Source organism: Lycorma delicatula, chromosome 3, assembly GCF_047948215.1.
Source record: "Lycorma delicatula isolate Av1 chromosome 3, ASM4794821v1, whole genome shotgun sequence".
Lineage (NCBI taxonomy): Eukaryota > Metazoa > Arthropoda > Insecta > Hemiptera > Fulgoridae > Lycorma > Lycorma delicatula.
Window position 1 is genome coordinate 27,667,675 of NC_134457.1, and position 13,033 is coordinate 27,680,707.

At 28.6% G+C, this 13,033-nt stretch overlaps 1 protein-coding gene across 7 annotated transcripts in view; it reads right to left on the reverse strand.

Annotated features, from left to right (window-relative positions):
* The window catches only part of LOC142321485 (high affinity cAMP-specific and IBMX-insensitive 3',5'-cyclic phosphodiesterase 8-like), a 1,158,933-nt gene that overhangs the window by 498,671 nt on the left and 647,229 nt on the right, over window positions 1-13,033 (reverse strand). For all 7 annotated transcript variants that reach the window (XM_075359602.1, XM_075359603.1, XM_075359607.1 and 4 more), the window contains one exon: window positions 4,270-4,331. The gene's annotated coding sequence lies outside the window, so the exon portion shown is untranslated. The remainder of the gene's footprint in view (window positions 1-4,269; window positions 4,332-13,033) is intronic.

The following is a 13,033-nucleotide window of genomic DNA, read 5'->3' on the forward strand; positions in this document are numbered from 1 at the left end:
ATTTTTTAAATGTTAACAAATGTACCTAAGAAAAATAAGACCTCAATTAGGCGAAATCTCGAGATGATCACCTATCTGTACAGGTGAGCTTGCTCTATGGCCTCACCTCCTTGACCTTTTAAGCTGAAAATTTAATAGCATCAATGCCCCACATAAAATTAATCTGACCAAGTTTGGTTAAAATCGGTTAAGTAGCTTTGAAGATATAGGTAGTGCGACACCAAATTCACACAGACACACACACGCGCGCGCGCGCGCGCGCGCGTACATTCGGAAAATTTCCATCCAGTTTGCTGGTTTTTTGAGTTTCGTAGGTGTCAAAACGTCAAGATCCGGTGTCCAAACTGAACCGATTACAATACTTTCCCTTCTAAAGATATAAAGCTATAGCTCTGCTATAGCGCTAGACGGGAAAGTAAAGATTGCAATCTATTTAATTAATCAATAAATAGAAAGTCAATATGAATAAATTGTGTAAAATATATTTCAATTGAATAATTAGAAATTCCTTAGATGTATAGTTTAAAACTGGACAAAAAAAACAACCCATACGTTATTTATAATTACATTCATAAATATGATTTAAATGTTAATTTTATTTTCCGATATTATGTACGAGTATAAAGAGCAGTTGCAAATAAAATATGTGAATTATTTAGTTCAACTAATCATAAAAGAATAATTAAAATAAAATCATATCATAAATTATTGAATAAATATTATTAATATTAAAAAAAATGTGACAACAATGTTGTAATACTTATCTGGCATTAGTTATTTATTCCTATATAATGAAAAATTATTATTATGATTTGAAAGTCGTTACCTAAATTTCATTTTTTGAATGGAGGTGATTTATAATGAAGTTCTATTGTAACATTATTTATTATTTTATGTAATTAAGTTCTATTATTTATCATTTTATGTTTAAATAAACCAAAATAAGTAATAAAAATTCAAAAAGTCAGAATTTTTTTCTGTTCCCCACCTCCAAAATCACCTTCCAAGAAAATGTTTGGATTTTTCAATGTTTACTATGGAAAAATTTAAGAAAACTCCCAGTGAAAAATGTACATCCAATTAAAAGTTACGTGAAATTTCTTTTTTAGTTTGTTAGGGGGGGGGGGGATGAATTATAATGAAATTTTATTGTAATGTCTTACTAAAGGTTTATTGTTATTTAAACTTTTAATGCTATTAAACCCAAAAACTTTATAAAAATGTCAAAAAATCAGTATTTATAAACTCTGACCTGACCCCAACCTCAATTTTGACCTTTAAGTATTTATTTTCAGTCAATTGCATACTTGCACTACTACTATGACCAAGGGAAAATATCAAAAAAATACTCAATTAATAAAAATATAGCTTTTTTCGACTTTTGGGGAAGGGGGAAATTAAAAAAAAATGTTAAGATAAGCATTACGCAAGTGCCGAGCTTAATATAAAATGAGATTGTTTGCAAAACTTTGAAAATTCACCCCTAATAATCCCACCACACCCTGGAGACATTGAACTCAAAATTTAACCAATAAATTGCCGCATATACACGAGTCAGTTTCAATCACGCCAACGCACGTACATACATATTTATACTTACGTATGAACATTATCCCGCTACTTTTTCATTGTTTTCTAGGGTCCCTGGGTCATGAAACGTCGAGAAATTAAAAAAAAACCCGTACCCTATTTTTTGACTGATTAGCTATTACCTATTACCTATTACCTATTTTTTGTCTTTCTTGTAGCATAAATCTAGGAGCTGTAAAACCAGGAAAGGAATAAATTTAAAATACTGGAATTAAATAAAACAAATTTAAATTGAATCATGTCACATTCCATGAAACAAAAATCTGATGTGAACAGCACATGATTTCCTTGTACGCCTATAAAATTACATATACACTTTTAAAATAAAAGGTACGTAACATTTTATTTCAATAATAATAATATATTTTTTTCTTTTTTTTATTGAATTATTTAAATTTTATTGAATTATTTTTAATTTTTTTTTACAATGAGAGGTTAAAAATTATTGATACATCAATATATTTAAATGAAAAAAGAGACGTTAAAAAAAGGAGATGAAGTCTGATTCAAACCGATGTGCCATCACCTAAAATCCAAATATTTCATTAATTAAAATTTTATTTGGCTATAACTCTATAACTCTTCATTGGTTCCAAGTGACTCATCACTGGAACAATAAAAGTCTACTGACTATATATATAGGTATACCCATGTTTAGAGCCTATAACACTTCCGCTCTTCAACATAGTATAATTACTATTTAGAGCCGACTGCAATTAAAAATTTTCTTTTGAAAAAAAAATCATATGATTTTTTTCTTAAATTTTGTTTATGAACAATAAGTAAGAAGAAGCAGCACCAACAAATAAGAGCAAGAAGAAAAAAATTCTTACATGATCGAACATACTGCCCGTCAAAATTGGTTCAGCCACTGAGTTATAACGGTGGAATAAACATATATACCCCCTAAAATACATTACATTCCTTTCTGGATAGTCGTGTAATAATTACCAAAAAAGAAATTATCCAATTATTTGAGGGGCTTCTTTGTTATAATATCACAAATATCTTGTTATAAGCGAGTACATTTTAAGGGAATAACAATTTAAAAGATTTTTCATAATATTTTTTTTTTAATACAGATACTCTTTCAGATTTAGAGTTTTTATATGCAACAATAAATCCATCTAGTGAGATTCGAATTAATCTAAAATCTTGCTCAGAAACGAATATAATCTAGAAAATGAGAAATAAAATTGGTCATTGGATTTGGCTGAAATAGGTGAGAGAATTCTATAGAATGTAGACCCCATAATGAAATACTGTTTATTGAGAAAACATTGAATTATTGGAAAATAATCTACGGGAAGGAAATGATATTAGTGAAAGGAACGATCAAATCTAGCCTCCCAAACCTCTTTTTAGCAGCGAAGAACATCTTGCTAGAAATATGTTTTTAAAATTGTCGAATTTCAATCAATTTATCCAGAAACAGAAAATTATATTTGAACTTTGAAGAGTTTACATATTTCCGTTTTTTTAATATGATGACATTAAACACGCATCTCTTAATAAAAAATGTAAACTTTATTATCTGAAAGATTTCTTAACCTATAATCTTAAAATTAATAATACATATAAGTATTTTTCAAACTATTCGAATTATGCAGAAAAAAAGGAAATAATAAATTAAATATTTATTATTTATCATTAAAATAAAAAAGAGGTATATTTATTGACTGTTACTGTCAAAAAAAGAAGAAGCAATTCACAATTACATAATGAAGGTACAACGTTAGAAACTAAAAAAAACATAATAAAGAAATCAGAAACTTAACCTAAATCAGAAACAAAAACACATTATGAAGTAACTCCTTTTATAAAATTTCAATGAAGAAAAGTAAACGATAAAAAAAAATGTAATAAAATAAAGATATAAGAAAGATGAAAATAATCTAAACAATAAACTATTTCAAAATAACAAATAGCGTTGTTACAAAAACAATGCAAAATATCAGCAAATAAATAAATTTAAGTTATAACAGATAATTTACTTTGTGGTTCATAAGAATTCCTTCCAGGTAACATTGGCTGTGCGTCAACCCTAAGGTTTCATCTCAACTTTCACATTTTTTAAATATTTTGCGCGTACAATAGAGCAACGTAAATTGTCCACGGCTAAAAACTGAATCAAGGAGGTTCCTATTCCGCCCAGAGTTTTCCTAGCGCCTTGCTGATGGTCATGCAGAATGATAGCCGTATAGGAAATTGCTTCGTTTAAAATAAAGTGGGTCAGTTGTGTAAGAGGGCATCAAAATATCCATTACCCAACATTTACACCTGTAATAATTTCCACGTCCAAAATATTGTCATATATTTTTCTGCCTATTAGTCTCGTTCCATTCAATAATCCATTCACTGGATTAAATTTCACAGCACATTCTGCCTTCTTTTAAAGTCAACGTAGGGGGTAACAAACCATTCATTTCAAGTAATTATTTAAAGTACATATTATTTTAATAGTTTTTAAAAAATTATTTTTTATTGAAGACTAATTCACCAAATAAGCTTGTACGTGGTAATGTGAAAATGGAAATTTGTAGCGTATGAAAAATACCATGCCTAACCGGGATTTGAACCCGGGACGTCCAGATTAAAAACTTTGACGCTACCATTCCGCCAAGTAGATCGAAAATTATCCAATATTTATAATAAAATAAGTTAATAAATAATACTAACCAGCAATAAAGTTTATTTAGTGGTTTAACCAGTGCAGGAAACCCCGTGCATGAGGTAAATATCTGAAACAAAAAAAAAGTATAAATAGATAAGATTTTTAATTATCATTTAGGAGAAGTACTTTCATCAAATATTATATTTTATTTAAAAAGAATCAGGTGTGAATCAGACTGAAATCCCCTTATCATACGAATGTTTTCCTCAATTATTTTTTATATAACTTATTGTAATAAGTATTTCCATATTAACAATGAAAATTTATATAAAAATATAAACATACATATATACCGTATTTATTCGTGTAATACACACGCATCTGAATTTTTATAAAATATTTAAAAATAAAATATTCAGTCAAATAAATATAATTTTCTCATTGATTATTATATTCTAGTTTCATTTTAAACATATAAAATCGTTTCATCGCGTACATCAAGCTCGTACTTTTAAATGATGATTGTTTAACAATTTAAACAATTTAAAAATCTACTTTTACATTTTAAGTAAAATGTTTTGTAATATTTTTTGAAGAGTAATCTTTTTGTAAAAATCTTGAGTAACGTTTTAATCTGTATTCAGGTTTTATGTTGAACTGAGTTCGATATATGCTTTATTATGTTATTTTTTCTTTATAATCTTTCAAACACACTTCTCAAATAGCTTCAAAATCTCCCATTTTGTATTAATAGTTTGTATATTAAAGATTAATTAAATGTTAATCAATTATGTTGATTAATTAATTAAAATATTTATTAAATTAACTATATATAAAACTATATAAAATTACATAATTTATTTATATCGTGAAATCTTTGTTGTGTAATAGCATCATATTTTTGTTATTTTCATTCCACATTGCAAGGAAATTTCTCGGGAGATGATTCTATAGCCAAAAATAAGAAAAAAAGTTCATATAAACATAAGTCAGAAAGCGATTTGTTAGAAATTTTGCTCGCAAAACATTTAGTCTTGCTTTCTGCTCCTTCTATGAAATTAAATCGTACAAAAAATTTTGGGGTACAAATCGAGGAATAAATTTGATGCTTCCTTACGGGTTTGATCAAAGAAACTGAATAAAAGTAGTTTCAGATCTCTACTTACTTAGGTTTTAAGAAAAACAAGGTAAAACACGATAAGGTTTTGTCGGAAAACCTTTTGTAGGTTTGGAATAAAATAACTTTATTAATTTACCAATAAACAAATAAAAATTTGTAATTAACTTTGTAGAAATTTAATTCTGAGAAATTTGATGTCGATAAAGTTTATTAAAATTAAACACAATTTTTAGAAAATCAAATTTCATTAGAAAGAAAACACATGATCGGAAAAGTGATACGATTTTTAACAGAACAATTTACATACAAAAACTAAAAATTATAAAAAGCTTTTAAAGAAATCCTTCTAAAACATATTAATTTTTTTTTTTAATTTTTTCATAGCCTGGCAATAACAGCTGATATACAATAAGTTTAGTATCTAGCATTAGAATATTTATTTGAATGATGTTTGTGTTGTAATTGTTTAATCACGTTATTCACAGTAGGTAATACCACAAATTTCTTAGCTGAAAAACCAAAAGGAAGCAGCAAATTTACCTCTCGATTTGTACCCCAAGTTTCTTAGTGCGGTTTAATTTTACAGAAGGAACAGAAATCAGGGCTAAATGTTTTGCAAGCCGAAATTCGCTGATAAACTGTTTTCTAACTTATCTTTATACGAACGTTTTTCATATTTTTGACTAAAGCATCATCTCTCGAGAGATTGCCGTACAATTAAGAATCACCTGTATATATACAACTGAAAAGTATTTAAAATACACATCTGTAAAGTATTTAATACACATACAATTAAATCTTATTGTTTGGATTAACAAAGGCTTAAAATTTCTTATTTTAAAATTATTAAATCCGTTATTATAAGAAGATGACATGCAACAAATATGTCACAGATTGCCTTCACTTGACACCTTTGATAAATTTTGATGGTTGTCACTTCACATTAGTTTAAATTGCCAAATATGACAAGAGTATTTTTATTCGAAGTGATTCAAATTGAACCCCTGTCACTTTATTGTTGATATTGTATTTTGATCAGTGACTACAAAATCTTCTACAATATTTCCATTGTTAAGGAAAATACGGCTTCCGTTATTTCTGATGTAACATTAACCACTTCTTTAAGAATAATTTTAGGTTTATTCTATACAAATCTTTTTAATACCTACATAAAATGTTTTTATATAGTATGACATAATGTTCGACATAAAGTCATAACGTTAGACATAAATTTTCAAAAATAACAGTGTGTAATTTTTAAAACATGGTTATTTACATGCACTGATGACATAGTGGTTTATGTTAGTAATAATGATTTGTTAAAAAGTCCAAATAATAAATAAATTATGTAAAATACTACTAGAAACCATTGCAAATTATGTATTGTGTTATTACCTTTTTTTGACAGCGAAAGGAACAATATATTTAAAATGTCAAATGAAATAACTTGAACAGAAGCAATGACATTATGTTTTTATCTAATTAAATATAACTACAAAATAATTACAATGTTAAATTGGTGATGTTTATTAATTAAACAAATGCATTTCACTTAATAGTAAGGGTCATATAACAATATAATATATAATAATAATATAATTTGAAATTACAAGATTTAAAGCAATTTATTTAAAAAGTAATAGTGATCAAAATTAAAAATTATTTATTAGTAGGGAAGTGACAAAAACAAAAAGCTTTGCTTAAGCGCAAGAAGTAAAATAAATAAAATATAATCATAGTACAACTGAAAGAGATCAGCAAAACCAGGATCGCATGAATAGACGAGGCGAGGTCAACTGTCGACTTGCATTCAATAGTACAGTAGTTACAGTTACATATAATAATTTACCACCGGTTGACCGTCTGACAAGCTGTAATAAGGGTAGGAGAATACTTCTTCCAGTGCAGGCGCACATGTTTATTTTCTGACGGAAAAAGTCCCGTGTTACTCAAGTTTTATTTATAGTGATTCGAACTGTATTCGATGTTATCTGTAAAGCGTTTATTACGAGTCGGTTTAGTGTACTGCTTTTTATCTTCTACAAACAGACTATATGATTTGCTCTTATTTATATGTTCATATATTTATATATATTCTAATATATAAAGAGGAAGAAGGTTTTTGTTTGTTCGGATCACCAAAAAAAATTACTACTTCAATCGCAACCAAATTTTTACCTATGTTTTTTGGTATAATTGAGAAAAGTGTTAGCAATATTTCATCTCGAAAAAAAATACATATATGTTGTAATGGAGAATTGCCGGTTGAAAAACAAACTTTAATGAATTGAATTAATGACTGTGAATCTGTACTACTGTGTGAGCTGGGTTTAAACTGAATGATACCAATCAATTCAATGAATAATATTGCAAAAAAATAGAATTAAATTTAAATAAAATAAAATAAAATAATATTAAATAAATTTAAACAATTTCTGTTTAACAATAATGGGTTCCCTGTGAAGACTGCGTGTGAGGCTAGAATGTTGAGGTATGCATGCACCTCCTGGGAGGCTAGACCAATCATTACCATCAACTGGTAACAAACGGGGTGCTCCTGGCACGCTGTTTTGGGAGGTGCAATGAGGTATTCTCATAATATCTTTGCAAATAATCGTCCGATTATAAAAATTCAAACCGGGTACTTGTTAATAGTACTTGAAGGTTAACTTTTGCACGCATCAGATACACTTTCGATGTAACAGATCACGGTTATTTGGAAATGTATATATATTATCGCATGAAAATAAACAAGAACAAAACAAAAGTAATGAAATGTAGTAGAAATAACAAAGATGGACCACTGAATGTGAAAATAGGAGGAGAAAAGATTATGGAGGTAGAAGAATTTTGTTATTTGGGAAGTAAAATTACTAAAGATGGACGAAGCAGGAGCTATATAAAATGCCGAATAGCACAAGCTAAACGAGCCTTCAGTAAGAAATATAATTTGTTTACATCAAAAATTAATTTAAATGTCAGGAAAAGATTTTTGAAAGTGTATGTTTGGAGTGTCGCTTTATATGGAAGTGAAACTTGGACAATCGGAATATCTGAGAAGAAAAGATTAGAAGCTTTTGAAATGTGGTGCTATAGGAGAATGTTAAAAATCAGATGGGTGGATAAAGTGACAAATGAAGAGGTATTGCGGCAAATAGATGAAGAAAGAAGCATTTGGAAAAATATAGTTAAAAGAAGAGACAGACTTATAGGCCACATACTAAGGCATCCTGGAATAGTCGCTTTAATATTGGAAGGACAGGTAGAAGGGAAAAATTGTGTAGGCAGGCCACGTTTGGAGTATGTAAAACAAATTGTTGGGGATGTAGGATGTAGAGGGTATACTGAAATGAAACGACTAGCACTAGATAGGGAATCTTGGAGAGCTGCATCAAACCAGTCAAATGACTGAAGACAAAAAAAAAAATGTATATATATATAAATTTTTTGTGTCTGTTTATTATCGCATCACGCGAGAACTAACCGATCGAAAATGTTAAAATTTGCAGGATTCATTCCAGTTATCCCAGGGAAGGTTTTAAGCCATCGACCGAGGCCCTGGTTCCTTGAAGGTTGGTTAAGATATTAAAAATATTAATTATTTTTTCGCTCCCAAGGAGGGTGAAGTTGTGAATTAAAGATATTTATTAAGGAAAAAATAGATTAATCCTTTTACTTCATTATTGTATTTCTGCCATCATAGCAAACAAAAAAGTTATGAATTTTTTATCATCAAAGGTGTATTTTCTTTAACTACCACAGTTACAATTATTCTATTTTTTGTAATTTAGTTTGTTTTTCAGGTTTCTATAAAGCCTGAATAAATATAAATATTATTTATTATTATTCTCACAACTATGAGTAACGTACACTGCGAGAGTCCAGGGGGTGGAGCCCTCTGGATAGATGGGAATGGCGACCGAAACAAGCTCTCCGGATGTCCAGGGCGCCGATCTTCCTGGAAAATTGGAGATGGCAAGTTCTGCGGCCATGGGGTAGGTTCCTTAGTCCCGGGAGGCCCCGAGTAGCCCCTGAGTTGGCTCCAGGATTTTCCTGGGCTGACCAGAGCCCCGAGGGTCCAGGTTCTGACTAGACTGGCTGGCTAGTGTATATATATATATATTTATTCTTTTTCTTATCTTCTTCTTTATATACGAAAATTTAATCTATCAACCTTTATCAGTTTACTTGGGTTTTAACAAATCCGCGGCAGGATAAATGTCTAACTCACCGGTGATAATGTTGATTCATAAACGTATCTATGAACCGCAATTATAATCTAATATAAATATCCTTAATAATCTGGATTAAGCATGAATAAAAAAATTTAAACATCAATAGACAAATATACATCCTTTAGATAACTCTCTCTGTTTTTGTGGAAAAAGAAGAGTTGAATTTCAACCCAAACATAGGTTTTATAATATGCCAAAATTATAAAACCTATTTTTGTTGGTAAAAATAAATAATTAAATACACTTAAAAATTTTCTGTAGTATTAATTTTTTTACTAATTATTTTTGATGAATTTTTTTACACAAATTCACTTTTATTAAAACTATATGGTGTACACCGATTTACGGTACAGAGTGTACACTCTACTAGGATTTAAATCATATAATTGTCACTTAATCTTATATAATCGACAATCAGCTGATTTGTGATGACGAGATCCCCATTAAACCAAACGAGTTCACCACTAGACCAACCCGATGGGTTCTTTAGATTATTCCAATTATATTTTACTTTACGGAGTAATAAAAACGGACTACTCTGGCATTATTCTTCAAGAATTATCGTGAAAAAATTTGACAAGATCAGTACTAGAAATTAAAAATTAATAAATAAAAACTTTGTATTGTATATTAATACTTAAAAAATGTTAATTGTACAACAGTAATAAAACTACACAAAGAAATTCTAAAGTTGGTATGGAATAACATCATTTTGAAATCTTTTTTGAAAAATATTAAATTAAAATAAAAAAATTCAGTTTATTTAAAAATTTAAGTCTGAAAAATAAATAATAATAATAATATTAAAAAAAGATATTTAAATGTATACAAACGAGGATTATGAGGAATTAAATATTAACATTAAGGAAGAGGATTAAAGTGTACCAGAAATAAAAAATAAAATTGTCTTTGGGTATTAAAGAACAAAGGTTGTACTAAATACTGTGGATATAAAATAACAAAGACACAAGCAAGGAAGATTTCTTTTAAAAATATCTCCTAATATCAAAATAATGATTTAAGAATATGAAAGAAACTCTTAAAAATGTTCATATAAAATTTAGTGCTTTTTCGCAATGAAACATGGTTGACAGGAAAAAATCTGATGTGGAAACTACATGACTTCTTTATACGTCTATTAAATTACTTATACACATTTTTTGCTGCACTTCATTTAAACGTATTTCATTTGAAAGTGAAAAATGATCCTTCAGTTCTTTAATAAAATGGACAGTTACACAAAAAATTACCCTAAAAATTTCCTTAGCATTTTATATTAGTTTATATATTACTTTTGTTTCGCGTCGCTCAAGTAGGTATATTGGGTAAGCGAGAACGTGTCAGATCCTTAACCCTACACAAATCGGTTCGAATCCGACTTCATAATACACGTGTATACAAATTTAAAAAAAAATCTTTTTTTAATTTAAATAAATTTTTTTAAATAAATTATTAACTTCTGATTGTACAAATTTTGAGTTAAAATGAAAATACGTAAAATTTTATTTCTCTAATAACTTCTGATTTTTTTTTTGCATTATTATTATTGAATTATTGTTTATTGTTAATTTTTTTAACAATCGGAGGTTAATAATTATTAATAAATCAATATATATAAATAAAAAAAGTTAAAAAAAATGTATATGAAGTCAGATTCAAACTGATGTGCCTTCCCCTTGTAAGATCCAAATATTTCATTAATTAAAATTTTATTTGGCTATAACTCTGGAATCAATGAGGATAAGTTTACTTATAACATATCGCTGAAAAGCTCCCAATGAGGGTTTATTTTTACAATTGAGAAAAAATCCAAATGTTTAAAAAAAATAATGTTAAAATCCCGCTTTATTTAGGGGTCTGACTGTATACATTTTTGATTCAGTCTATAGCAACCAAAAGAGGATGTGCACAACTAGATGTTGCATCAGTTTTATAAACAAAATTTCAACATTCTACGGCTAATCGTTTTTGAGTTATGCGACTTAGATACGTACATACAGACATCAAGCCGAAACTAGTTAAAATGGATTCAGGATTAGTCAAAATGGATATTTCTGTTGAAATCTGAAAACCGAAATTTTTCGCGAATACAATACTACCTTTACTTCGTACAAGGAAGTAATAATAAAGAAAAAAAATTATAGAAATTTAAAATATGGTTCACAGGAGGGTTTTGAAAATTAGGTAACCAATAATTTCGAAATGAAGATCTTTAAATGAATAAGGGAAAAAATATACAGGAGAAGAAACCGATTAATTTAGAAAGCCGCATTTATGAAATCCAGGTTTAGTTAATTTATTGATGGAAGAATATGAAGGTAATGATAGTAGAGTAAGACAAATATTTGAATAACACAAACAATTATTGAAGATAAAAAGTGTAGTAAATATGTTGATGCTTAAAGTTTAATAAAAAAACAGAAATGAATGGAGAATAGTTTTTAACCTTTAAATGACATAAAAAATTCATCAACTGAATAATATTGTTTTTGTAAAATGAAAGTCAGTTAATTTAATTTAAAATAAAATTTGTAAAATGTCGTTTAAATTATATTAGATAATTTATTAAAGACGGCAACAGAAACAGAAGTTTCTCCTTCTTCAATGGAACACGTCATTCAAATCAGATGAAATAATTTTTCTTGTTTTTTTTTTTCTTTTTACTTTAAAAAGAAAAAAAAAACTGTAAACAAAATCGATTAATCAAACCGTCAACCGTGGTAATTTTATTATTATACCTCAAAACTGGTGCATTAATATTTGGATCACGATTTACATAAAAGTTTTTTTTAACCTTCAACAATATGTCTACTTCTAGCTAATCTACACCGTTGCTGTTTTAATTTATGACGATCCTAAAAAAACTTTTTAACGATAAAAAGATAAGATGAAATGTAAAATTTTCTTCAAAAATTTTTATTGATCAGTAAACAATACAAAAATGTTACAATTTTAAAATAAAATCCTACAAAAAACAGAAAAAAAATTAAATGTGTAAATTTGCTACAAGTGGTATTCTTTAACGCTCTAAACAGTGTATATGAATATGAACACACAAACATATACCCTAACGTTATTGTTTCTTAAATTAATTTTTGCCGCTAACATTTCAGAATATGTAATATAATCTAATTCCTTAACAAATTCACTGCTGGCTTTCATCGGCATATTAACCCTCCTTGGTAAATTATATTTATTTTTTTTCTCGTCTTCCCTGGGCCGGATTCACGGTTACGCATAGCACAGCCCAGGGGAGTGTCCATATACTCTAACAAGACTTCCCGCCTACCGAGCATATGGCATGACATGTCGACCCGCCGGTCGGATCTTTCCTCCGTGCCTGATTCTAACTTCTAGAGCAGGGTAACCAGGCCCGACTGTGTCGTTTTTGAGCTCCATCCCAGAAGCCGGGACTCGGTCTTTATCTCAATGTCTCTAACGAGGACACCCCCGCCGGAACTCGGTCGTTTTCAG